This window comes from Nicotiana tomentosiformis, chromosome 1 (genome assembly GCF_000390325.3).
Source record: "Nicotiana tomentosiformis chromosome 1, ASM39032v3, whole genome shotgun sequence".
In the NCBI taxonomy this organism is placed as follows: Eukaryota; Viridiplantae; Streptophyta; class Magnoliopsida; order Solanales; family Solanaceae; genus Nicotiana; species Nicotiana tomentosiformis.
Window position 1 is genome coordinate 68,264,002 of NC_090812.1, and position 24,439 is coordinate 68,288,440.

At 37.7% G+C, this 24,439-nt stretch overlaps 1 pseudogene; it reads left to right on the forward strand.

Moving 5' to 3' along the window:
• Positions 1 to 22,096: 22,096 nt before the first annotated feature.
• Positions 22,097 to 24,174, forward strand: LOC104091742 (probable polyamine transporter At3g19553; annotated as a pseudogene).
• The last annotated feature ends 265 nt before the right edge of the window (positions 24,175 to 24,439 follow it).

A 24,439-nucleotide genomic window follows, 5' to 3' on the forward strand; every position in this document is an offset into this window, starting at 1 on the left:
TTCAAACTCTGCAAAACAGTTGTGTCTTTAGAGGAAAGATGAACGAGGACCCAAACAACCATCTAATGGACTTCGAGGAGATTATGAATACCTTTCAATATAATGGTGTGTCACAAGATACAGTTTACTTAAGGGCATTCCCATTCACACTCAAAGATGACGCAAAGCACTGGCTTTGAAGCTTGCCTAATGGGTCGATTAGAACATGGGATGAGATTACCAAAAATATTCTTGATAAATATTTCTCATCAGCTAAGACGAGCAAGTTTAGAATGGAAATCCATAACTTTTGCCATAAAGAGACTGAAATTTTGTTTGAAGGTTGGGAGAGGTTTAAGGAGATAGTGCGAAAGTGTCAACATAGCGGAATTGAACTCTGGATGCAACTCCAAGATTTTTGGGATGGATTGACACCAGCCTCACGTAGAATATTGAGTAATGCAGCTGGAGGCTCGTTGATGAAGAAGACTCCAGAAGAGATAGTCACAAACTCATAATTCTAGATGAGTTATCTGAAGACGCAAATCAGTGGCCCTCTAAAATTGCTGAAAGAAGAAGATCAACATGTGTTCACCAAGTTGATGCTAACACATCTGTGTAGGTACAACTTGATGCCATGTCCAAGGAAATAAGGAAGCTAACCTTAGCTTCAGTACATAGTGAACCCCACACAGCTTGTGATATATGTGGAAGAGGACACCCTACTCATGAGTGTTAAGCCTCAATTGAGGAAGTTAATGATGTTGGGAATTATAACTTCAATGCAATGGGTCAGAAGCACCCCGATTTTTCGTGGAGTTCACCTGGGGGTACTGCAAATGCATGGTAACAAAACAACCCCAGAATCCAGGGACAAGGAGCCCCATGCTTCAAAAATCAGCAAAGGCAGTTGTTCCAACCTCAACAATCCAATCAGCCTGGGCTAGAAGATCTGATGAAGTCTTTTATTGTCAAGACGGATGAGAGGCTAGATGCTCATGGTAAAGCTATCAAAAACTTGACACAGGGTTGTGAAACTTGGAGAATCAAGTGGGACAAATTGCAACTGTATTGTCTGAGAGAATCCCAGGAACTCTGCCAGCTGATACCGAAGGAAACCTCAAAGAAACAGTAAATGTTGTAACCTTGAGAAGAGGGCGAGTGTTGAGATGTCACGACCCGAAATTCTCACCTTCGGAACGTGATGGTGCCTAACATTTCACTTGTTAAGCAAGTCAATGTTAGAATAATATTCTCCATTTTAAAACAATTTTTTTTTAAAATTTATTAATAACAAAGAACAAATGCGGAAGTAAAGTCTAAAATGTAGTGAATAATCCTTAAAAACAACGGTGTCTAAATATCATCCCATAATTGGTGTCACAAGTGCACGAGCTTCTAGAATAATATAAATAAAGTTTGAATAAAATAAAGTTGTCTGGAAACAAACACACAGCTAAAGTAAAGTAGACGGGGACTTCAGAACTGCGAACGACGTGCAGTTATACCTCAAGTCTCCTCTGAGTAGCTGAAATCCGAGCAAGTCTATGGTACGCCGCTGGGACCAACTCCGAAATCTGTACAAGAAGTGCAGAGTGTAGTATCAGTACAACCGACCCCACGTACTGGTAAGTGCTGAGCCTAACCTCGATGAAGTAGTGACGAGGCTAAGGCGATTCACTTACATTAACCTGTACACAATATTAGTAACAACAACAAATAATAGAAATAAATCAGGCAACTCATTTATAATAATTGAAGCCAATTCAGCAGTCATAACCAATTATCATTTCCATCAATTCTGTTGCAGCGTGCAACCCGCTCTCACAATATATTCACATTCAATTTTGTTGCAGCGTGCAACCCGCTCTCCCAATATATTCCTTTTAATCAAGTCTGTCATATATTTATTTCAATCAAGTATATATAGATTTTTAAATAAGTCTGTTGCGGCGTGCAATCCGATCCCCCAATATTGACTTTTAAATAAGTCTATTGCGGCGTGCAATCCGATCCCCCAAATATTGGCTTTTAATAAGTCTGTTGCGGCGTGCAATCTGATCCCCCAAATATTGACTTTTAATAAGTCTGTTTGCGGCGTGCAACCCGATCCTCCAATATGGACTTTTTTAATAAGTCTGTTGTGGCGTGCAACCCGATCTTCCAATATGTAATTTTTAATAAGTCTGTTGCGGCGTGCAACTCGATCCTCCAATATGGACTTTTTAATAAGTCTGTTGCGGTGTGCAAGCCGATCCTCCAATATATTCATTTCGATCAATTCTGTTGCGGCGTGCAACCCGCATATATATATATATATATATACACACACACACACACACACACACACATTTAACTATTCAATGTTGTTGCGGCATGCAACCGCTCCTCCAATATATTCATTTACCAATTCTTATAGAAGAAATTTCCCCAATAAATGCAATAATTAATATAAAATTATAAGACAACAAGCATACAATAATTATGATTTAATTATAAAACAAACAATGACAAATAGCAAGTTATTATGAAAATCAGAGAGAAAATAGGGAGTTTAATATTTAATATGCTAAATATCAAATAACAATTAAGACACATAATTCAAATAGCATGTAACAATTAATGCAAGAATTCAAGGATTAATTTTTGACAAAGAATAGGAGAGAAATAATTATTATAATAATTAATTCATGATTTAAAATAATTTATGATTTTTCAAGTAAGTAGGCAAACAATTAATTTGACGGCATATAGACACTCGTCACCTCGCCTATACGTCGTTCACATGCATTTCACATAACAAATAATTTAAGGGTTCTATTCCCTCAAGTCAAGGTTAACCACGACACTTACCTCGCTTTGCAAATTCCAATCAACTACTCGACCACAACTTTTCCTTTTAAATTTGTCTCCAAAAGCTTCAAATCTATTCACAAACAATTCGATATTCTCAATACGAATCATAGGAATTAATTCCATATGAATTTACTAATTTTCCTGATAAAAATCCGAAATTTATTTAAATATTCGACAGTGGGACCCACGTCTCAAATCCCAAAAAAAACTCGCAAAATTCGAACACCTGTTCTACTACAAATTCAACCATACAAAAATTATCCAATTCCGATATCAAATGGACCTTCAAATCTTAAATTCTCGTTTTTGGAAGATTTTATAAAAATCTGATTTTTCTTCACTAAATTCACGGATTCATGATGTAAATGATTATAGAATCAAGAAATATAATCAATATAGGATAAGGAACACTTACCCCAAGTATCATACTCTTAATCACCCATCATTACCCAAACTCGAAATTGAAGATTAGGGGTTAGAACCTTACCTCTTTGATGAAGAACTTGAGGAATTTCTTGTTGGTTTTCAAGGTTTGGACAAGAATTTGATGAACAAGACACTTTATCTACTCCCTCTCTCTAGAACACTCTCACTTCTCTCTAAAATCATCAGATAATTTTCCCAAAATAAACCCCAAAGCCTATTTATCAAAATGGGGTCAGGTTATGAAAATAGAAAAATTAACCCTCCGAACTCAGTTATGCAGTCGCACAATGGACCGTATAATTGGTGTGCGGGTTGCAAAATGATCGCACAAATAGGTACCCAGAACTAGGCTGCTCTGGACCATTTTGCGACCAGTTTGCGGTCGCATAACCATTTTGCGATCCCATAATGGTCGCATAGTGGTCGCATAATCGCATTTTTCCAGCTTTTGGTAATTTAGTCATAACTTCTTATAGGAATGTCCAAATGATGAACGGTTGAAGAGTTAGAAACTAGACTCAAAGATCTTTCATTTGATAGGTAATACACCATATACAACTTCGTATCATGATAGTTATGCTCATTTAAAATTAGGTCTTGCGCGAACTCACTTGAAACTTTTAATCTTATGAAATTTCCAACTTCTACATTCAATGCCGAAACCTATCGAATCAAGTCCGATTGACCTCAAATTTTGCACATAAGTCATAAATGATATAACAGAGCTATGAAAATTTTTGTAACTGGATTCCGACTCCGATATCAAAAAGTCAACCCCGTGGTCAAACTTGGAAATCTTTAGCCTTAAATTACTAGTTTTCGTTAAATGGTCATAACTTGAGCTAGGGACCTCCAAATTAAATTTCGAGCATAAGCCAAGTCCCAAATCACGATACAGACCTACCAGAACTCTCCAAATATTGATCCGGGTCTGTTTGCTCAAAATATTGACCAAAGTCAACTCAGTTGAGTTTTAAGGCTCTAGTTCACATTTTAATCCATTTTTCACATAAAAACTTTCCGAAAAATTTTACGAACTATCCACGCAAGTCGAGGAGTGACAAATAGTGCTTTTCGAGGTCTTAAAATATAGAATTAATTATTAGATTTAAAGATGACATTTTGGGTCATCACATTCTCCACCTCTAAAATAAACGTTCGTCCTCGAACGAAGTTAGAAAAAGTACCTGAGCTGGTGAATAAGTGTGGATATTTACTCTGCATGTCCGACTCGGACTCCCAGGTAGATGCCTCTACCGGCTGACCTCTCCAATGCACTCGAACTGAAGGATAACTCTTAGACTTCAACTGTCGGACCTACCGGGCTAGAATAGCCATCGGCTCCTCCTCGTAAGTTAAATCTTTGTCTAATTGGACTGAGCTGAAATCTAACACATGGGACGGATCACCATGATAATTCTGAAGCATAGACACATGGAACACCGGATGAACCGCTGATAAACTAGGTGGTAATGCAAGCCGGTAAGCTACTTCACCCACCCTTTCAAGAATTTCAAAGGGTCCAATATACCTAGGGCTCAACTTGCCCTTCTTTTCGAACCTCATTACACCTTTCACAGGTGAAACCCGAAGTAATATTCTTTTTCCAACCATGAATGCAATATCACGAACTTTACGCTCGGCATAACTCTTTTGCCTAGACTGAGCTGTGCGAAGTCAATCTTGAATAACTTTGACCTTATCCAAGGCATCTTGTACCAAATTGGTACCTAACAACCGAGCCTCTCCCGGTTCAAACCAGCCAACTGGCGAACGGCATCGCCTTCCATATAATACCTCATATGGAGCCATCTGAATGCTCGACTGGTAGCTATTATTATAGGCAAGCTCAGCAAGTGGCAAGAATTGATCCTAAGAACCCCAAAAGTCCATAACACAAGCGCGAAGCATATCTTCTAATATCTGAATGGTGTGCTCTGATTGTCCGTCTTTCTATGGATGAAATATTGTACTCAACTCAACCCGCGTGCCTAACTCATGCTGTACAACTCTCCAGAAGTGTAAGGTAAACTGCATACCTCAATCTGAAATAATCGACACGGGCATACCATGAAGGCGGACAATCTCACGAATGTAAATTTCAGCTAACCTTTTTGAAGAATAGGTAACTGCCACTGGAATGAAATATGCTGACTTGGTCAACCTATCCACAATGACCCAAACTGCATCAAATTTTCTCTAAGTCCGTGGGAGTCCAACAATAAAATTCATAGTGATACGTTCCTATTTTCACTCAGGAATTTCTAACTTTTGAAGCAAACCACCAGGTCTCTGATGCTCGTACTTAAATTGCTGACAATTCAGACACCGAGCTACATATACAACTATATCACTTTTCATTCTCCTTCGCCAATAATATTGCCGCAAATCTTGATACATTTTGGCGATACCTGGATGAATAGAATACCTAGAGCGGTGGGCCTCTTCCAGAATTAATTCAAGAAGCCCATCCATATTAGGCACACAAATACGACCCTGCATTCGCAGAACTCCATCTTCCCCCACAACAACCTATTTGGCATCATCATGCCGCACTGTGTCCTTAAGGATAAGTAAATGAGGATCATCACATTGTTGCTCTCTCATGCGCTCATATAAGGAAGACCGAGCGACTATGCAAGCTAGAAACCGACTGGGTTCTGAAACATCTAACCTCACGAACTGATTAGCCAAAGTCTGAACATCTGCAGCTAATGGCCTCTCACCAATCAGAATATACGCAAGACTGCACATAGTCACAACCTTTCTACTCAAAGGATCGGCCACCACATTGGCTTTTCCGGGGTGATACAAAATGGTGATATCATAGTCTTTCAACAACTCCAACCATCTTCTCTGCCTCAAATTAAGATCTTTTTGTTTGAACAGATACCGAAGGCTACGATGATCAGTAAATACCTCACACGAGACATCGTAGAGGTAATGCCTCCAAATCTCCAGCGCATGAACAATGGCTACCAATTCTAAGTCATGAATAAGATAATTCTTCTCGTGAACTTTCAATTATCGCGACGCATACGCAATCAAGACCCTCGCATGTGCAATTATATCAGAGGCAGCAAATTTCCAGAATTTGCTTAAGTTCACAATTTGATCCGATTTCAATCCGAATCACACTCAGGGTACATGGGACCCCGTCTGAATATACTAAAAAGTCCCGTAACATAATACGGATTTACTCGGGGTCTCATATCACGTCAAACAACGCTGAGATTATAATTCACACCCTGATTCGAACTTTTGAGTTTTAAACTTTTCAATTTACAAATCTCGTGCCAAAACATATTAAATGAATCCGGAATGACTTCAAATTTGGCACACAAGTCCTAAATGACATAACAGAGCTATTTCAATTTCCAGAATCGGATTCCGGCTTTGATTTCAAAAAATCAATCCCGTGGTCAAACTTGGAAATCTTTAGCCTTTAAATTACTAGTTTCCTTTAAATGGTCATAACTTGAGTTAGGGACCTCCAAATTAAATTTCGGGCATACGCCCAAGTCCCAAATCACGATACGGACCTATCGGAGCTGTCAAAATACTAACCCAAGTTCGTTTGCTCAAAATGTTGACCAAAGTCATCTCAGTTGAGTTTTAAGGCTCTATTTTACATTTTAATCCATTTTCAAATTAAAACTTTTCGGAAAATTTTACGGACTACGCACGCAAGCCGAGGAGTGATAAATAGTGCTTTTCGAGGTCATAAAATACATAATTAATTATTAAATTTAAAGATGACATTTTGGGTCATCACATTCTCCACCTCTAAAACAAACATTCGTCCTTGAACGAAGTTAGAAAAAGTATCTGAGATGGTGAATAAGTACAGATATTTACTCTGCATGTCCGACTCGGACTCCCAAGTAGATGCCTCTACCAGCTGACCTCTCCATTACACTCGAACTGAAGGATAACTCTTAGACCTCAACTGCCGGACCTGCCGGACCTTCCGGACTAGAATAGCCACCAGCTCCTCCTCGTAAGTCAAATCTTTGTCCAATTTGACTGAGCTGAAATCTAACACATGGGACGAATCACCATGATATTTCTAGAGCATAGACACATGGAACACCGGATGAACCGCTGATAAACTAGGTGGTAATGCAAGCCTGTAGGCTACTTCACCCACTATTTCAAAAAATTCAAAGGGTCCAATATACCTAGGGCTCAACTTTTCCTTCTTTCTGAACCTCATTACACCTTTCATAGGTGAAACCCGGAGTAATATTCTTTCTCCAACCATGAATGCAATATCACAAACTTTACGGTCGGCATAACTCTTTTGCCTAGACTGGGCTGTACGAAGTCGATCCTGAATAACTTTGACCTTATCCAAAGCATCCTGAACCAAATCGGTACCCAACAACTGAGCCTCTCCCGGTTCAAACCAACCAACTGGCGATCGGCATCGCCTTCCGTATAATGCCTCATATGAAGCCATCTGAATGCTCGACTGGCGGCTATTATTATAAGCAAACTCAGGAAGTGGCAAGAATTGATCCCAAGAACCTCCAAAGTCTATAACACAAGCACGAAGCATATCTTCTAATATCTGAATGGTGCGCTCTGACTGTCCGTCTGTCTGTGGATGAAATGTTGTACTCAACTCAACCCGCGTGCCTAACTCACATTGTACAACCCTCTAGAAGTGTGAGGTAAACTGCGTACCTCGATCTAAAATAATAGACACATGCATACCATGAAGGCGAACAATCTCACGAATGTAAATTTCAGCTAACCTCTCAGAAGAATAGGTAATTGCCACTGGAATGAAATGTGCTGACTTGGTCAACCTGTCCACAATGTCCCAAACTGCGTCAAATTTTCTCTGAGTCCGTGGGAGTCCAACAACAAAATCTATAGTGATACGCTCCCATTTTCACTCAGGAATTTCTAACTTCTGAAACAAACCACCAGGTCTCTGATGCTCGTACTTAACTTGCTGACAATTCAGACACCGAGCTACATATGCAACTATATCCTTTTTCATTCTCCTCCACCAATAATGTTGTCGCAAATCTTGATACATTTTGGAGGTACCTGGATGAATAGAATACCTGGAACTGTGTGCCTATTCAAGAATTAATTCACGAAGTCCGTCAATATTAGGTACACAAATACGACCCTGCATTCGTAGAACTCTATCTTCCCCCACAACAACCTGTTTGGCATCATCGTGCTGCACCATGTCCTTAAGGACAAGTAAATGAGGATCATCATACTGCCTCTCTCTGATACGCTCATATAAAGAACACAGAGCGAATGTACAAGCTAGAACCCGGCTGGGTTCTGAAACATCTAACCTCACGAACTGATTAGCCAAGGTCTGAACATCTGCAGCTAACAGTCTCTCACTAACCGAAATATAAGCAAGGCTGCCCATACTCACAGTCTTTCGACTCAAAGCATCGGCCACCACATTGGCCTTTACGGGGTGATACAAAATAGTGATATCACAGTCTTTCAACAACTCCAACCATCTTCTCTACCTCAAATTAAGATCTTTTTGTTTGAACAGATACTGAAGGCTATGATGATCGATAAATACCTCACACGAGACACCGTAGAGGTAATGCCTCCAAATCTTCAGCGCATGAACAATGGCCGTCAATTCTAAGTCATGAATAGGATAATTCTTCTTATGAACTTTCAATTGTCGTGACACATATGTAATCACCCTGCCATCTTGCATCAATACTGCACCAAGCCCAACGCGAGATACATCACAATACACCATATAAGATCCTGAACCTATGGGTAATACCAACACCGGTGATGTAGTCAAAGTTGTATTGAGCTTCAGAAAGCTCAACTCACACTCGTCTGACCATCTAAATGGGGCACCCTTCTGGGTCAATCTGGTTTTAATAGTTGTTCATAATCAATTATAGAATCGCCAAATAACTTCATGTTAACAAAAATCTCGTTTCACACCTTCACAATACTGATAAGGAGATGCGAGGTATGAAGACCTCATAATTATTTACCCGAATTAACGGGTTACCTTTAACGCCACCTGGGCGGGATCCTACCTCATAGGTTAAAACTCAATAATTACAACACGAATTTGGCAAGTATGCATAGAGTATTTCATACAAGAATTTTCACATAAGCCTAACAGGCATGACTCCCTTATTGTTACTATAATACAAATTTAATCTCACAAGGGAGAACTTAAACACAAGAATTTTCCTCACAAGGATCTTGTCCTTATATAACTTCCATCGCAGCTCGTAGCCCGATTTAAACATATCATTTTATATTAAAATGCGAGGATCTCGTCCTCAGTTTTAAATCACAAGTAATATGCACATCGTGCCAATCAAAAATTTCCATTTTCTCCTTTTAAATAATTTCAGTTACACATAATGAACCCCACACCGGTAGGGCATATAATTCATAATTTGTAATTAATTATCCGGAAATTACATCAAAACTTATCGATATGAGTAATAGAAAGCCACCTTTAGCCTCATAGCTCTTATTAGTGACCAACATGGAATGATAGGCGTAGTTATCTCCATATAATCTCCCAACAGGAGTAAACACATAAGTAGATTATAGAATTATGAAGCTCACTCACAAGTGGAGCACAATAGGAGGACTCGTCTCGATACTCAGAACCGAATCAAGTTAGGGAAATTATTCCTTTATATTAAATCGAGGTCGTACCTGTAACAACACCATCTGATGTAGCAACCTCCACCATATCATAAAACAAATATATCAACGGTTGGGCCTCCACCTCTAGGATACCTTCTACCTGCCTATCCTCCACCCTTAACTGGTCATGTGGGTGGTGTAGTAACTGCAATGGGGCACGTAGCCTGAGTGCTTTGATGAAATATGTCTCTCCCAAGTCTGGGACAAATTTCTCATGATGTGCCTAGTATCATCGCATTCATAACAACCTATTTGCGGGTTTGGATGCTCATACTGAGTCTGTGCCAGATAACTGGAATAACCATTGTAGGACACTTATGTCAGTGGTGCATTAAAAGAACTTACTGGAGCACCTCGATTAATCCGATATGCGAACTGGGCTGGCCGACTGCCCGAGCCCCCGCCATAATAATTTATACTCGTAGAGTAGAATCCACTGAATCCCCTAGAACCTCGAGACGTCTTGATCTCCTTAGTTTCCTTTTTCCTCACCCCGAACACATTCTAATATCTTGGCAATTTCTACCACTAGCGGAAATGAAGTATCAGCATGTAGCTCCTGAGTTATACAAAATTTTACAATCATAATTGAGTCATTTAGTGAGTCTGTGGACTTGCTCTCTGGCTGTAGGAAGCAAAGTAGGAATATGACGGGCTAACTTATTGAACCCGATGGCATATTATGACACCGTCATGGTGACTTGACGCAACCATTCAAACCCTAGGGCCCACGCATTATGGAGAGTCTGGGAAACAAACTCTTTCAAAAGCATTTTGAGAATTGAGCCAAGTGGGCGGTGTTGCATTGGCTGGTCTGCCCTCTTCATAGGCTTTCCACGGACACCTATGGAGAATTATCTCTCCCAAAGCCAATTTCTCCTTTTGTTATGCTGACTCAACACTGTTGAGCTGACCCATTTCTTAACATACTCTTCGAATCTTCTTTGGGGTAACCCTTACCCCTATTTATAAACAACGATCACAAAAAGTAGAGCTCCATACAGGCAAATCTTGGCACGAACTACATAGTTCAGAATCTCGTCAACCACTGTAGTTCCTCCGAAGCACCCCAAAATCCGCAACCATGACGTCCACGCCGAGGAGACATTCTGTAAATTTAAAGTTGTTTCTCTAACTCCTTTTGTACTGAAGTATAGGATTATTAAGTATGCGGACATACCGCAAGTCCCAAACTTATCCTCTACAAAATCGCAGGCCTTAAACATGTGTACATTTTTGGGGAACCTTTCAGTACCACATATATACATTCCAGGCCAAAACTGATATAACACATGACCCCGCAATCCATCCATTGATAGTGGACTTCCCTCTACTCAGCACGAAGTCATAGTTCACCATGTCCGATAATCCACAATAATAACCTTCACAGCTCATATAAATTAACCATATGCCAAGGTCCGTTTCACCCCTCACATGATCACTGGTTGATCTCTCAATACGTCCGCGTCTTCTGTTGGAACCACACGTTGAAGCAATGTTGAGCATATCTGGCTCTCTCGTAGTCCATCTGCGGCATCATGAACCGTTGACGCACAACTAATACCGAGTGCGCAATGTCATACACGAGTGGATACAAAGGAATATGAGATATATGTTTAAAGATAAATCAATGCCGCACGAAAAGGAATGAAAGAAGTAGAATTATTCCTAAACTCTGTAGCCTTTGGAAGATAAGTACAGACGTCTCCTTACCGATCCTTCAGACTCTACTAAGCTTGCTCATGACTCGTGAGACCTATGTAACCTAGTGCTCTAATACCAACTGTCACGACCCGAATTCCCACCTTCGGAACGTGATGGCGCCTAACATTTCACTTGCTAGGCAAGCCAACGTTAGAATAATATTATCCATTTTTTAAAAAAAAATTAAAATTTATTAATAACAAAGAACAAATACGGAAGTAAAGTCTGAAATGTAGTGAATAATCCTTAAAAATAATGGTGTCTAAATACCATCCCAGAATTAGTGTCACAAGTGCACGAGCTTCTAGAATAATACAAATAAAGGTCTGAATAAACTAAAGTTGTCTGGAAACAAACACACAGCTAAAGTAAATTAGACGGGGACTTCAGATCTGCGAACGCCATGCAGTTATATCTCAAGTCTCCTCTGAGTAGTTGAAATCCGAGCAAGTCTATTGTACGTCGCTGGGACCAACTCCAAAATCTTCACAAGAAGTGCAGAGTGTAGTATCAGTACAACCGACCCCATGTGCTGGTAAGTGCTAAGCCTAACCTCGACAAAGTAGTGACGAGGCTTAGGCGGTTCACTTATATTAACCTGTACACAATATTAGTAAAAATAACAAATAATAGAAATAAATCAGGCAACTCATTTATAATAATTGAAGCCAATTCAGTAGTCATAACCAATTATCATTTCCATCAATTCTGTTGTAGCGTGCAACCCGCTCTCACAATATATTCACATTCAATTCTGTTGCATCGTGCAACCCGCTCTCCCAATATATTTCTTTTAATCAAGTCTATCATATATTTATTCCAATCAAGTATATATAGACTTCTAAATAAGTCTGTTGCGGCGTGCAATCCGATCCCCCAAATATTGACTTTTAAATAAGTCTATTGTGGTGTGTAATTCGATCCCCCAAATATTGACTTTTAATAAGTTTGTTGTGGCGTGCAATCCGATCCCCCAAATATTGACTTTTAATAAGTCTGTTGCGGCGTGCAACCCGATCCTCCAATATGAAATTTTAATAAGTTTGTTGCGGCATGCAACCCGATCCTCCAATATGGACTTTTTTAATAAATCTGTTGCGGCGTACAACCCGATCCTCCAATATGAACTTTTTAATAAGTCTGTTGTGGCGTGCAACCCGATCCTCCAATATATTCATTTCGATCAATTATGTTGCGGCGTGCAACCCGCTCCTCCAATATATATATACATTTACCAATTCAATGCCGTTGCGGCGTGCAACCCGCTCCTCCAATATATTCATTTACCAATTTTTATAGAAGAAATTTTTCCAATAAATGCAACAATTAATATAAAATTATAAGACAACAAGCATACAATAATTATGATTTAATTATGAAACAAACAATGACAAATAGCAAGTTATTATGTAAATCAGAGAGAAAATAGGCAGTTTAATATATTAAATGTCAAATAATAATTAAGACACATAATTCAAATAGTATGTAACAATTAATGCAAGAATTCAAGGATTAATATTTGACAAAGAATAGGAGAGAAATAATTATTATAATAATTAATTCATGATTTAAAATAATTTATGATTTTTCAAGTAAGTAGGCAAACAATTAATTTGACGACGTATAGACACTCGTCACCTCGCCTATACATCGTTCACATGCATTTCACATAACAAATAATTTAAGAGTTCTATTCTCTCAAGTCAAGGTTAACCACGACACTTACCTCACTTTGCAAATTCCAATCAATTACTCGACCACAACTTTTCCTTTTAAATTTGTCTCCAAAAGCTTCAAATCTATTCACAAACAATTCGATATACTCAATACGAATCATAGGAATTAATTCCATATGAATTTACTAATTTTCTGGATAAAAATCTAAAATTTATTTAAATATTCAACAGTGGGATCCACGTCTCAAATCCCAAAAAAAACTCCCAAAATCCGAACACCCGTTCTGCTACGAGTTCAACCATATAAAAATTATCCAATTCCAATATCAAATGGACATTTAAATCTAAATTCTCGTTTTTGGAAGATTTTAAAAAAACCTAATTTTTTTTCCCTAAATTCACGCATTCATGATGTAAATGATTATAGAATCAAGAAATATAATCAATATAGGATAAGAAACAGTTACCCCAAGAATCATACTCTTAATCACCCATCATTACCCAAACTCGAAATTGAAGATTAGGGGTTAGAACCTTACCTCTTTGATGAAGAACTTGAGGAATTTCTTGTTGGTTTTTAAGGCTTGGATAAGAATTTGATGAACAAGACACTTTATCTACTCCCTCTCTGTAGAACACTCTCACTTCTCTCTAAAATCATCAGATAATTTTCCCAAAATAAATCCCAAAGCCTATTTATAAAAATGGGGTCAGGTTATGAAAATAGAAAAATTAACCCTCCGAACTCAGTTATGCAGTCGCAATATGGACCGCACAATTGGTGTGCGGGTCACAAAATGATCGCACAAATTGATGCCCAGAACTGGGCTATTTTGGACCATTTTGCGACCAGTTTGCGGTTGCATAACCATTTTGTGATCCCATAATGGTCGCATAGTGGTCGCATAATTGCATTTTTCCAACTTTTGGTAATTTGGTCATAACTTCTTGTAGGAATGTCCAAATGATGAACGGTTGGAGAATTAGAAACTAAAAGATCTTTCATTTGATAGGTAATACACCATATACAACTCCGTATCATGATAGTTATGCTCATTTAAAGTTAGGTCTTGCGCGAACTCACTTGAAACTTTTAATCTTATGAAATTTCCAACTTCTACATTCGATGTCGAAACCTATCGAATCAAGTCCAATTGACCTCAAATTTTGCACACGAGTTATAAATGACATAACGGAGCTATAAAAATTTTTGGAAATGAATTCTGACTCCGATATCAAAAAGTCAACCCCGTGGTTAAACTTGAAAATCTTTAGCCTTAAATTACTAGTTTCCGTTAAATGGTCATAACTTGAGCTAGGAACCTCCAAATTAAATTCCGGGCATACGCCCAAGTCCCAAATCATGATACGAACCTACTGGAACTATCCAAACACTGATCCGGGTCTGTTTGCTCAAAATATTGACCAAAATCAACTTAGTTGAGTTTTAAGGCCCTATTTCACATTTTAATATATTTTTCACATAAAAACTTTTCAAAAAGTTTTACGGACTACACACGCAAGTCGAGGAGTAACAAATAGTGCTTTTTGAGGTCTTAGAATACAGAATTAATTATTATATTTAAAGATGACATTTTGGGTCATCACATGAGAGATCCCACTCCAGTCCAAAAAGAGGTGGTACCTGAAAAAGAAAGTGAGGAGAAGCTGAAAAATGAAGTTGATAAAAAGAAGAAAGGCAAGAAGGGAGTTGAGAAAAAGAATAAGGAGGAGACTTCGAGAAGGGAGGAAATTAATGAGAGTGAGCACATGCCTGCTCTACCGTTTCCCCAAAAGCTATATAGATAAAAGCTTGATAAGCAATTTGAGAGGTTTCTGGATGTGCTAAAACAGGTTAATGTAAAATTTTCATTCACAGAAGTGCTCTCACAAATGCCAGCTTATGCCAAATTCTTGAAGGAGATTCTTATAAAGAAAATAGAGATAGAAGAAATCTCAGTGGTCAAGCTCACAGAGCATTGTAGTGCAATCTTGCAAAACAAACTCCCACAGAAGTGTGGAGATCCAGGGAGTTTTACTATACCTTGCTCGTTCGATACTCTTAATTTTGATAAGTCTTTATGTGATTCCGGTGCCTCAATTAATTTAATGCCTTTGTCTATTTACAGGAAGCTAGAGAATGAGATTGGAGAGATAAGGTCTGCACTAATATCTTTGCAGCTGGCAGACCAAACAACTATCATACCTGAGGGGATAGTGGAAGATGTTTTAGTTCGGGTAGATAAGTTTGTATTTCCTATAGATTTCATAGTGGTAAAAATGGAGGAGAATAAGTAGGTCCCCCTCATCTTAGGAAGACCATTCTTAGCAACGAGCAGAGCAATATTAGACATACATGATAGAAAAACCATGCTTAGAGTGGGTGAGGAGATGGTGACTTTCGAGATGAATGTAGAGACGGAGGTGAAAAAGGAGAAGCCAGCTGCAAGTGTTGAGTGGAAGGTGAAGAGCTCAAAAGAGAAGGCTACAGTTAGTGAACAAGATAAGTGTGGGGTGTACCCCAAGAAGGCTGATAAGAAACTGTTTGCATGGATGTACGCACTAGTTCAGGCAAGAAGAATGGAGCCCGACTTTGATTCAGACCCCGACTAGATATTCAGGGAAGTTTCCTTTACCTTATGCTTTTTAATTGTGTGTCATGGGGATATGCCACAACTTAAAGTGTGGGGGTGGGGGATATTTGTATGTTGTATGTATATTAGTTTTAGTTTGTTTTGCTTTTTAATAGTTAAAAAAAAAAAAATCGAAAAACAAAAACCATAAAAATTTTATTTTATTTTTATTTTTTCCGACGATGGATATCATTCGATAGATTTCTTGAGGGATTAAGTCGAAGGAAAAAGACAAAAAAATTTCTTTTGAAGGTAGTGTAATAATTTTTCCTTGGTTTTTCTTTGTGCCGCGGTTCTTTTCCAAGGGCTTTGTTTGAACCGGGTGTAGTTAGTTTTTACTTTAGTTAGTAGTAGAAAACCTTGTGCTATGATTTGAAATGAAAGCAATATATCTTGAGTCTATCCTGCCTTGAGAATAGTGAATGCTTTAGTTGTGATGTTTATGCTCAGTTTTTGACTCTTGTATAAGTACCTTAAATTGTATGATCTTAACTTTGCATAACTGCTTTGACTAGAGTGTCTTGATGAGTCCGATCCTGAGTGAGTTATGTGCCATGTGTGTGTGGGATTTTATGTTATTCTGTGCATGGCATTTGATGTCTAGAACTTGTCCCGTGTGTTTGCAAAGCGAAATAGTAGTTATGTTCAGTCTTGGAAGTGATATAGGCATTTCTTTGTTGAGCCAGTTATATGCTTTCACCCACCTAATTGGTATGTATCTTAGTTAACCCCTTTAATCCTGTAATCATGTTTCTTTGGCACCCACATTACAAGCCTTACCCATTTGTCTAAATTGACCATCTATTTGAACCTTGTATCTCTCATGAGCACTTGAAATTGTTATGAACTGTGTAAAAGTTGAAGTGTGGGGGTGATTGGTTTGGCTTTTGAGTGGAGCTATTGAAATAAGGAGAAATGTGCATTGTTTTTAAAAAAAAAAAGTAAGAGCCACTTGAATTGAAAAAGAAAGGAAAATAATTTATTGTATGGTTGTGAAAAATATTCCTTCATAGTGGCAACTCTTGATGTAATTTTGCTTAAAGAAGTAGGGAGTTAATATATATTGATATGGATGTGTAGTTATGGTTTGACATAAGTGTGGGGTTTGGAAGGTAAAATGTATCTATTAAAGTGCTTAGGGAGGTGTAGTCACTATTATATCTAAATGTATCCTACCCGTCCCGCAGCTTACATTACAACCAATTAAAGTCCTACTTGATCCTCTACTAAATGAGCTCAATTAGTAGAGTAGTATGCTACGGGCAAGCCTATGGTTCATCTTTTGCGGCATATGAATGTTATTTCTGAGAGTGAATGAATTCTTTCTATCTTGAGTTCCTAGTTGTTCTTAATCTCTAATGTGTGTGGAACTACTATCTTTTGTTGTGTAAGGGCACTTGATTCATGAAGGAAAGGTAATATCGTTGACCTCTATGTTGGAGTAAGTGAGCGGGTTATAAATAATGTGTGGTACTTGTGAGTCAAATCTTGAGACTAGGACGTTACACTATTGTGCTTAGTCTATCTTAAATACTCTTGGTATGATGAGTTATGAGAGTTGTTTAAAAAGGTCGTGTCTTTATAAAGTGTAGTTTGATTGCTCGAGGACGAGCAATGGTTTAACTGTGAGGTGTTGATGGTAGGCTATAATCTCGTATTTTAGTCGCTTATTGCACTCTAATTTACTGGACTTTGATTGAGTTGAGCTTTAATTGCTAGTGTTTTGCACTAATTGTGTGTTTTATGCCTTGTAGGAGTGATTCTTAGCTATGTAGATATTTTGGAATAAATTCAAGCTATTTTGGAGATTTAAAGTTTGAGTAAAAGCCCAAGGATTAAGTCGGAATCGTGTTCAGGGATCAACGGATAATAGTGCACTTAACGAGAGAAACGAAGAATTGAGCAGGACGCCACCCAGGTGCGCGAGCGTGCACTGGGCGCGCAAGGCAAACAGGACACTGTTCAAAGTCTACGGCCATATGCGCGAGCACACCTCCAAGTGCGCAGCCGCGCACGTCCAATCTCGAAATTGTCCTATTTTGTGTAGGAAAAGGTGTTTTCGTTTAGGCCCGATCCTACTTGGTATATATACATGAAAAAATAGTATTTTTTGGACTTTTGACACATCTAAGACCTAAGGAGGCTAAGGAGAAATAGGAGAAGAAAGAGCACAAGGATTTCATCATTCGGTCCTCATTCAAGACAAGAGTTTGGATCGTTTATGTTCTCCTTTAACTTAAACTTATTTGTGATGAATTACTCCATATCTATGGAGTAGTTCTCTTTAGGGTTTGATGGATTTGGTGTATTAATACTTGTTTGTGGGTTATGACTCTAGTTTTTATGTATTGAATCGTTTTGGATGTTTTAATTGTTGCATCTATATTCACTAGTTTATGTAATCGAGAGAGGCATAACTTGTGATATTTGTGCATAATATTTTGTGGGTTGAATTCATTGATTCTTCTTAGTAATCGAAAGAGGCTAGTTGAGTTGTTGATAAAACTTAGTTAGGAGGATAATCGAGAGAGGTTCTCCTAAAGACCAATCCACTACAAATTCTTACATATCTTCACTGAGCTTAACTTAGTTCATCTTGCGAGGCTCAGACTTAATCGAGAGAGGAGTTTCTTCTAAACGTGTGAACTAATTATTGAGTGAATTCGAAAGACTCACTTGAACATTAGAAGTGAATTATCTAAAGTTAGATCCCAAATAATTATCTTGCACATATTCCTTCAAAACCCTATTTTCTCCCATTGATATCTTTCCTTACTCATTGTTGCAATTGTCATTAGTCAATAGTTTAGACTCTTAGTTAATTTTAGTTTTAATTACATAAATCTCAATTGTTGATCATCTTGGATAGCAATCAAGCTATAAACTACGAAAATACTGTTTAACTCCAATCCATGTAGATACGATATTATATTATACTATATTCGACTAGCGAGCATATTTAAATGTGTGTTTTGCGCTCGTAAGGGCCGGGTTGTTGTTCGTCTCTATTTTTAGTTTTAATACAATATATACAATATTTTGGTTGGCCGGAAAAAGCCATCTCCAACGAACTTTCTTCTCTTCTTTGCTTTTTTAGTCATATACAATTATACAAATACATTGTATTATGTACAAATATACTCAAATACATTGTATTTTTTATATAAATACATTTTTAGCCTGTTTTTATGTATTCTTAAGGTCTGTATTTTTTTAATACAGTCGAATATCACTATATTTTTGTGATATTTTGTTGTTTGAATACAGTCGAATTAAATACGGTGAATTGAATACAATATATAGTAGTGAATAATAAATATCTTTGAATTGAATATAATGTATACAATCGAATTGAATATAACAGTATACACCCTATTTCTTGATTATCTCACTGTATTTATAAATATAGTCGCACGAATACATGGAATACGGCACGATAGCAGCGAAATTTATGTAGAATTGATTTTGTTGAGTTAAATTAGGAGTGATACATGCTAATTGATCCTCTTTTTGTTATTAAACAACCAGACTCACCTATTTTTAGGCGAATTCCGCTACTGTATTCATGAATACAGTAGCGCGAATACAATGAATGCAGTCGCACAATTGGATTCCCATATTACTGTATTCATGAATACAGTAGCACGAATACAACGTTTATAGTCGCGTAGCAGCGAAATTTATGTAGAATTGATTTTGTTGAGTTAAATTAGGAGTGATATACACTAATTATTTTCTTTCCGTTATTAAACAGTTGGATTCCCCTATTTGTTAGGCAAATTTCGCTACTACATTCGTGAATACAGTAGCGCGAATCCAATGAATAAAGTCGCACATCTAGACTCCCCCTATTTTTTAGGTGAATTTTGCTACTGTATTCATGAATACAGTAGCGCGAATACATCGAATACAGTTACGTAATAACTAAATAATAGTTAGAGAAAGTAATTATGTACATGCTTGTTATAGGAAGTTAATAACCACTAAACAATAGTGGTTTCTTAAAAATTCATCTTTATCAATTTCTCACGATTAGTAATGCTGCCTAAACTGGTAATCTTGCTTTCAACGGGCCCATTGAAATCCCATAATCGGCCCTTATTATTTGTAATCTATAGGCCCAAATAGATTTGACAACTGGGCCTCTGTTTCAGGTGAATTTGAACCTAATTTTAGTCAAATTGAGCATTTCAGAGAACCATAGTTGCGAAGAACTTGTACAGCTGTAATCCACTTATTTAGGACAGTTAATTGCTTCGCTTAGTTTAGCTCACTTCAATGAGATATTGACACGTGTCAGGTATGGAATTTAAGTAATTAGTCAATTTCTTTTTTCCTATATAACCACTGTAGTCTCATACTCTCATTTCGATGAATATATCTTTTCCCGCTCACATGAATTCTCTCTAGAATGTTCTTTCAGAGATTCGGATCTGAACCTTTATCATGTAATCGTAGCTTCTAATCGATAAGATCTCTGTGATTTCTGAAGTTTAATTCTTCGTAAAACAGGGATTCACACAAATCAATTTCGTTCAACTCTAGTTTAGAATCACGATTTTATTTGAATCGCTGCATTTTTCTTCTTCTGAAATGGAGGATATTTCACGACCTACAATCGATCTTTTTCATCCTTACTATCTCGACGAATTCGAGACCACAGGGACGGGACTAGTGAGCTCAGACTCGGTGTTCGATGGATCAGGCTATGGTGTTTGGAGACGGCTTCTACTCTTAGCTTTGACCGTGAAGAACAAGGTTGGCTTCGTCGATGGCAGCTGCCCTATGCCGAGTGCCGAATCGCCATTGCTCGGAGCTTGGATCAGGTGCGACGCTATGGTCATGTCATGGATATTAAATTCTCTGTCTAATGAAATAGCAACTAGTGTGATATATTCAGAAACTGCGAAGGATATGTGGCATAAGTTGGAATTGAGGTTTGACGAACCATATGGACTCAAAATGTTCCGATTATATAAGGAGTTAGTAGGACTGAAACAGGGAAGCAGCGGCATAGCTATATATTTCACAAAATTGAGTAGTATCTGGAGTGAATTAGATAGTTTGAATATACACATGAAATGTATCCGTGAGTGCAAATGTGGTACTAAGTTGCAATTTTACAAGGCCGAAGAAGATAAAAAATTGTTTCAATTCCTTATGGGGTTAAATGAGTCTTACGATAGGGTTAGAGGAAGAATTTTGATGATGAGTCCCTTGCCATCGCTCTATCAAGCGTACTCTCTGCTTCTTCAAGAAGAGAGCTTGCAAAGGGAAGTGCAATCTGGGCAGAAAATGAAGAATGATGCTAGAAAAATGAATGTGGAGTGCAATTACTGTAAGAAACAAGGTCATACTATTGATAAATGCTACAAGATCCATGGATTTCCAACACATTTTAATCAGACAAAGTAAGCTACAAATGGACTATACGTGTTGCAGTTCCCTCACGATGCCTGCCTTTCCACTTCATCGTTTACATCTTCTGTTCATTCCAGTATACCTGAAAATATATAGATAAGTCCGCAGTTACTTCCACCAATGTACAATCAAATTTGTGCATAAATAAAATTGTTTCAACTACTGTCTCTTCTTAAAATCCTTTATTCTCAGGATACTCTTTGGCATTTTCGATTAGTGCACATTTTATATTCCAATATGAAACATATACCTAATCTGCACTGTGATTTATATGATTCTGAAGTCATGGGCGATTAGTGCTTTTGTAGTTGGTCTGTAAAGGTAGAGCCTACTTTTAAGTGACGAACGCTTATGCGTTAATATTTATGTCTATCACTTTTGGGTTGTTCCTGTTATGTTGTTTCGGATTCTGTTGTGCTGTCACCATTGATGTTTTTCTTTTAAAAGATCTGTTAGTATATATTCAAGCTGTTAACCAAATAAACAAATTTTTGTCTGATTTCTCCGCAAATGGGAAAGAAAAAGAAGAAAAATAATACATCAGAACATGTACCTTGTCTGATTTCTCTACATATTATTGGCATTCAGAACTTATTCATTTTCAACTTATATGCTCCATGATCAAATTCATCATCAGAGCAACCATTTCATATCCTTGAATTTGAATCCTGGAGGACCAAGGTATAGTACTTCAAAGACTTCTCTGAATGTTTTTAAAGGAGCTGCAGCTTGCAAACCTTAGTTAAGTTTGTGAGATGCAGTTTATCCATTCATAATTCCTCTGAAGTGGATCCATGGCAAGTGGAGCTTTTTAATAGACTGCAACTCCCCATTTCGGATTATCAGTGGATAGATGAGGAGGGAATGGTGAATGATACCAAGAACAATGCAAGTAATATGACAAATCCAAGGTTAACTTTGTTGCCTTTTATGCTTGATTTTCTATGAAGTTTCAGCTGTTGAAGATTCAGTGAGATCAGTGTGCACATCTTTGCTTGGCTTCTTGATTCTCCCTTTATTTTCGAGCATATCTGAAGCTCTAGTTACAGATGCTTTCCTGAAAATGGTGGATATGTATTTGGATTTCATCAGCTTTTGGCCCTTTCTGGGGGTTTCAAGAAGGCTTTTGGGAATGACTTAGTGGTGTCACAGATTATGCTATTTACCCGATATTGTTCCTTGATCACCTGAAACATTCAATTCCCATCTTTAATCACTTACATCGAAAGAATTCCATCCATATTGAGACTTACAATCTCTGCAATAGTTGAATGATAGAGGCCTGCATATTCTTAGGTTTTCAGCTATTTTATTGCAAGTTTTTCACTTTTTTGATTTCCTGTAATGGCAATTCTCTCAATTCCTGGGATTAAGCTAAGTCAGTGGTCTATTGTGGATTTCAAGGTGGAATTGAGGGGATTCATCAATACCATGTGTTGGGAAGGCCAGTACTGTAGCAGGGGAGGTAGACTACCCTGGTAGAATGTTTCTAAAGGCACTGCTTAGGCCCGTCGTTTTTGTGGTTTCTTCATGTCTTATTTGACTTCTTTCAGCAACAGGAGCTTTGGATCTAATTCCTAGTGAGTGGACTGATGGTTTCGCAAAAGTTGGAATGCTGATTGTTGGCTTCTCGCCAAATGGTGGATCCAGGCTGCTGCTGCAATGACTAATATGGATTTATTTAAAGCTGAAACGAGCAGTGATGTCTTCCAGCTTCTTGGAATGAGTGAAATGGGAATGCTTCCTTCTATATTTGCTTCAAGGTTTGACAGATATCCCATTGATTCTTCACATATTGTACTACAATTTTAATGCTTAAGCACTTGTAGTTCACAAGCAGGGGCGGATCCAGCCTATTACATGTGGGTTCCCGTGAACCCAGTAGTTTTGCATATACCCTGTATATGTATTAAGAATCCACTAAATATTCATAAATATTTGATTGTGAACCCAGTTACTTATTGTATATTTACTTAAGGTAGTTATAGGAACCCATAAACTTTAAATCATGGATCCGCCTCTGTTCACAAGACCTTTTCATAGATATTAGAGCTTCAAGTCTCCTCTAAACCCAGAAGAATAGTAGTATTCCACTTTATCTTAGTTACGCTCACATAGTTACCAAAATGTATTTCAAAGAGATGTTTGCTCTTGCAATCTTCACCTTATCAAAGAAAAGAAAAGAAAAAAAAAAGAGATGCTTGCTCTTGCGAGTTGTATGTAGAGTATCACATGCTAAACCATAGTTATTGGCATCTTTTCTTTTTTGCGAAGGGCATTAACTTTGACCAGAAGAAACAAACTTGTCACCTAATGATCTGGAGGACCTGTCAGGACCTTAAGCGCATGAGCCAGGTGTTTCTGATGAAGCATTTCTTAGCCTACTTGCGGAGTCGAAAAAAATTCAAGATTCTGAAACATTGACAATAGAAAGTTCAGAACTAGTGTAGAAGACATTCATATATTTTACAATTGGATCAGAAGGGATACAGAGAAAGTTCAAGCTAACTAAGATATGCCATAAAAGAAAGAAGACTCGTCATTAATTTACATATGGGGAAGATGTATCTATTAACTCAGCGCATTACCTAAGTAGGCATCTGTGAAATGTGTAGGCAGCAATCAGTGTTGAATAAGAATATTACATCTGTACAAAGTTCTTGTGAACTGCAGATCCTGATCTAACTCTTTAGGTTGTTCACTAAAAATTGATTGATAACTATCTCAGCATCTGTTTAGAAGTTTTGGATTGTAGAACTGAAGAGTAATGCAGTTGGATCCTCTTTACGTGCAAAGTTTGTTCCTGTCAAGCCACATTTTTGAAGTTCAAAATGAAGTCTAACTAAATTGGATAGCTGCAATGTGTACATTTCGGGCACTTGCTCTTTCTCTTCAACCACGGAGCCTTTTCCACCTGCCTTTTTCTTATTTTTTTAATTTGACAATTGTAAAAACTTTATTTTTTTTGAAGGATGGCATTAATGGTGGTATTTTTACCTCAAATTTTAAGCCATTAGTCGCCAACTGAAACAGGTGATACCATATACTCTTGTACTTTCA